Raw genomic sequence first — 5,367 nt, 5'->3', positions numbered from 1 at the left:
ATATACCACAGGTATCGAGGTACTAATGCGGGTATTTAAAAGCGGTCTTATTTGTTCCCTGGCCAGTGCATCCATTTGCATTCCAGTTATCATTCTCAACTCCCTGGGGAGTATACAACCCAACCTGTTAGTTTTTATATCCGCTTCACATACCGGGTACCCATTCCCTCCTGGGTGAACAGAGGCACATTTGAACTAAGTCACTTGTCCAGGGTGACCCCACACGTTGTGACACTTGTGTTTCGGGTGTATGTACGTATCCGTGTTTCCACCATCTTGTCATCTACCGTTGGACGAGTGGGTTCTTTTGAGTGCACAGGGTGAATGTTCTGTACACTAGGAGTAGTCACAACACCTTAAAGACCTGTAAATATTGTTGGTCCCAAGGCTGAATAACAACCTGGTCACATGCGGGAACGATCTCAGGACCTGGTGCTTGCTAACCTGGCGCTTTTGACCGCTTGCCCTCACCGCCCCTAATGAGAGACCTGACCACACCCAACTTTATTACAGGCTGCTGTCGCATAGGTCTTCTTATTCAAATATTGTCAATCTTTTTATTATCAATGTCATTAACAAGGACAGTCCTATTACATATCCTTCAGTCTTGTGATATACAAGCCCTTCCAGACCCGTGAAGATCCGTGGTAGAATAGATCTTCAGCAACCCATGCTTGATGTAAAAGGCGACTATGCTTGTCATAAATGGCGACTAACTGGATCGGGTGGTCAGACTCGCTGACTTGGTTGATGCATGTCATCATATCCCAATTGCATGGATCGATGCTCATGATGTCAATCACTGGATTGTCCAGACTTGATTACTTACAGACCGCCGTCCTATAGCTGGAATATTGCTGAGTGCGGCGGTAAACAACAAACCAACCAACCAAGTTCAGTCGTCGAATGAGCCCCAACAGTCTCTCTGTCTCTCTCTCTCCTCTCATTCACGAGGAGCTGGGGATCACACGCAGATAAATAACAACAGCAAAGGGTTGATGGTTTGAAACATTTATGCATTTTCTTTATACATGCATGGGAGCCGTGAGCGTCGAGAGGCCACCCACAACTTCATATACAGCAGTCAAGCAGGATAGGTGGCAGGGACATCAGCCCTTCACACAGTACCCTCAGTGAACACTGGAGATAACTAGACATACACCACACTGGCAATATACACATTTATACACCACTTATAGTGGCAAAGGTTTGCATAACAGTGGTTAGTGAATATGAAAAACCAATTCCACAAACTGCCACATATGGACCTAAAACGGAACATATTTAGCACTTGGTGCCCAATTTCATTTCTTTGGAATACCTGAAGGCCATTTCACATATTGTGACAATATTTGATTGTAGTATCCATGGTGACAGGATGTGGAATATGACCAGAATCCGCAAGCTCCTCACAGTGATACCCCGGAGCTCTCTATACTATCACTGCCACCAGTCAAACCTCCCCACTGTGATGCGTGGCCACAACCATGCATGGAGTTGAATTCACAGCCGAATGACCGTTATGTTTACAACCAAGTGATAATGCCGTGACGTGGATACTCTTACGCTTGCTATATTATTTTCTTTGTTTATCAATCTGAATTTGCGTTTCATGACAACTATCATGTAATTGATATTGTTAGACTGTAAGGGGGAAGTTGGTTGATTTTCCATTTGTCTGCAATTGTGAACCAATCTGATCAAACAAACAAAATGGTAAATTCATCTGCAAATTATGGTCAGTCATAAACCTTTTCAAAATTCACTATGATATGGGATTAGAGGGCAAATTTCAAGATTCTTGTAATGGGCGTGCCCCTACTGGTGACAGCGATGTTACCGAGAGCGTAACGAAGGTGTCAAGCGCTGGGAGGGAGCTTGAAGAATCAGGTCCTGTGATTGGAGGGGGTGGGTGATGCTGGATGTACAGGGCATGAGACAGGTCATGAGAACACTGCAAGCAGGGCAACCAAGCGGCATTGTATTAAGTACAGCTTCAAGAACTCATATAAACACCAAAGGCCAACAAAAATTGATTGCTACATTATCACCCTGTCCTCTCACCTTCATATTTCATTATAACAGAACTGTTACAAAAACAATAGTGTCAGGGAACTGTAGCTCACCTGGATATGTACGCAACAGTTTTAAAAAACAAAGGCAGTCTGAACCTAATTCTGCTGTCTGCATTGATTTTCATCTATTCTCTGTATAAATACTAAACACTAGAACTAAAGTCTAATGAATTGACCAAAATGTCATCTAAAGGGGAAACATACATGACAAAGTCTTACAATTTCATAGGAGTGAGTGAGTGAGTGAGGTTTTACGCCGCTTTAAGCAATATTCCAGCAATATCACGGCGGGGGACACCAGAAATGGGCTTCACACATTGTACCCATGTCGGGAATCGAACCCGGGTCTTCGGCATTACAGTAGGCTACCCGACCGCCCCTTTCATAGAAGTTTTACAGCACATGGAGAGATTTAACAGCATGACTCACAGATAGCTAACTAGATAATAACTTTAATCACATATTGAACAATGACTGAGTAATGGTCATAAATATCTTTTTCAAAATGGCTGCCATGGTGGCCATATTGAAAAACTGATTCCAACCTCTTCAACAGATTCAGTGCCATCATTGTTGGGAATAAACATGTGAAGTGTCAGCTTCATTGGTCTTGTGGATTCTGAGGAGGAGAATTTTACAGAAGACAAGCAGACCAGCAGACAACGACATACGCTCACTTTCAATCGTGACCTTGAAAGATGATGTTTTTAAAAATAAAACCCCCTCCTCCTTCACTACATTGATAAATTTGGATCATAATGTAATAATTAATTTCTTGTGGCCAGAGATTAGTGTTGGTGAAAAATATAGTTTGGCTGGAAATACATTCCCCACCCCTCACTCAGCCTGTCCTACACCGTCACTGTGACTTTACCAAGCCACTTTACATTTACCCTTATAGTTCAGGAGGGACAGTGTTCCTGGAACTGCCAGCCAAACCAAGGCCAAGTGCCCTTCAAATGTAGTAATGCAATATTTTACAAATTGGTGTGAGTTGATTATGAAATCGAGGCCCTGTTAAAAAATAACTCAATCTTGGGACATTCATCTTCCAGCCAAACTATTTTTGACATACATGAACAATTTGAAATGTATCCAAGACAATGACAAGGAGTCAGCAGCCTCCATGAATGATGATAGCTTATGTACAGGGAAGTGAGGACAGCAAGTAACAAACATTGTACACAGGGTATAAACAGTTGTATATGTACAGGAGAGGGTACTGCATGGAGGGGGATATGAGCCATACCGCCCGGTAGAAAGTATGTATATATAACAGTGGACATATCTTAGAAAAAAACAACAATATACATAGCACTGTCAAAACAGTCATACAATAAGAATTGGATCAGCTTGTGAGCCAGCATATAAACAACAATAACAGACTCAATGGTCATGAATACCAATGGAAAAAAAACAAATCCTATGAAAATATGACCTTAACAGATCACCATACATTAGGTATGGCAGGGGGATACAAACATCAAGCCGTCACAATAAAAGTTAAAGTTGCGATAAAAAAATTACAAAATATACTTTAGCTAAGAGGGCATGCCTTGTGTGTAACATATGTTCTAAGTCAACCGTATAAAACATACACACTCCCAATTGTCCTGACTAACTTACTGGTTTCAATGGTCCCAGGCTCAAACCTGAATTGATTCAGCCAGATTCCACCTTATTCAGTAATTGCTGGGGCAGCGAAAAAGGTCAAGGTCGTAAACACTCGATCAAGGTCATCAGCACAAAGTCCAGTGTCATAAGCACAAGGTTAAGGTCATAAGCACTAGGTCATGGTTTCCATGCAATGTCAAAGCCAAATTTTCCAAAGCTTTGACGAATGGAGCATAAAAAGGAGCATGTACTGCCTCCATGAAGTCATGACAGAAATCAGAGTATCCATGGTATCAGCAATGGGAAAAACACTGCACAATAGCAAAACAATAGGAAAAAGATTGTAACTTTGTATGACAGTTATAACCATAGAGTTTTAAGTTTGGGCCTGACAGCAGCCTTCAGCACCAGATCCGACAAAGTTCAGGGTCCAAGACATGAATATACAGTTTAATATGGCAATTAACACTAGCCCACTGCCAGTACAGATGCAAGGTGCTAGTAAATCGGTTGTGCTTCACACAACTGTGAACAGTATTTCACATATACTACTCAAAACAAGTCAAAGAACACCCACAAATGGAAGGTTGTGTGCACCCACCAGCCATGACAGACTAACTATAGTCATAAGAAAACATTGGGCTGTCTTTAACTTCTTTTTGAGTAATATACATGGTGTTTCAGTTTGTGTTAGGAGGAAAGACAGAGTGATGCAGTTCTTCGACGTTTACCACTCTGGTGAAACCCACAACACGGGTATGGTACAGAAAACACCGTGACAATCAAGGTGGATCTAGGATTCGAACCCATGATCACAGGTTCACGGCATGCCTGAGGGAGGAATTGCAGCACACTGCAGCACCTTAGGTGACTGGGCTACCCTTGGCCCTCAAACCAGGGCCACCCCTTGCCCTCAAACCAGGGCCACCCCTGGCCCTTAAACCTGGGCCACCCTTGGCCCTCAAACCAGGGTCAACCCTGCCCTTAAACCTGGGCCACCCTTGGCCCTCAAACCAGGCCACCCCTGGCCCTTAAACCTGGGCCACCCCTGGCCCTCAAACCAGGGCCACCCCTGGCCCTTAAACCAGGGCCTGTAGAGTGTGGAGGACACTGCCGATGTGAGTGCAAATAATACTTTGGTTAACATGTACAAGGAAGAAGATATCGCATTGGCCTATAATGATAGACTCAACTACTTATTTCACACTTAGATGTTTAGTATTTCCCATTAATATACACATGTAATATATAGTATATTCCAAGGAAAATATAGTTTCATGCAAAGTTTTTAAGTTTGCAAATGAGGGCCTTGTACTGATTACCTACCTCGTTAAGATAACCTTGAACCTGTGTTGCTGCTTGTAACAGAGACTGAGGACATCTCATAGTTCAGTTTAAGAACAAAATGTCCAGTCGAATGGTAGGAATTTGTCATTTTTCAAAGGTGAACAACAGCAAATAAAAACCTTATCTGACAATATTTATGTCATCTGGAACGTCAGTCTTGATCCCAAAGCTAGTTTCCTTCCGCAACACAGAATTCAGGGCCTCCTTCCACTGTTGAAATTCTATCGTCGACTTACGATAGTCGCAGCACTCGTATCATCTTATAGCGCATGACCCAGTAGTTAATAAGTGTCAATTAACAAATGCAAAATACAAATAATTCCTGTGTGAA

The 5,367-nt window shown here is 42.5% G+C and overlaps 1 long non-coding RNA gene across 1 annotated transcript; it reads right to left on the bottom strand.

The window, feature by feature from the left end:
- Positions 1–995: 995 nt before the first annotated feature.
- Positions 996–5,361, bottom strand: LOC125378518. Its single transcript, XR_007220250.1, has 2 exons — positions 4,775–5,361; positions 996–4,632 (listed from the first exon to the last, which is right to left on the bottom strand). It is a non-coding gene; the product is annotated as an uncharacterized LOC125378518 (long non-coding RNA).
- Between the last annotated feature and the right edge of the window lie 6 nt (positions 5,362–5,367).

The sequence above is a fragment of the Haliotis rufescens genome, unplaced genomic scaffold, assembly GCF_023055435.1.
Source record: "Haliotis rufescens isolate VD_foot unplaced genomic scaffold, xgHalRufe1.0.p SCAF_122, whole genome shotgun sequence".
In the NCBI taxonomy this organism is placed as follows: domain Eukaryota; kingdom Metazoa; phylum Mollusca; class Gastropoda; order Lepetellida; family Haliotidae; genus Haliotis; species Haliotis rufescens.
The sequence above is the reverse complement of the archived record's forward strand: the minus strand, read 5'-3'. Positions and strand labels throughout refer to the sequence as shown.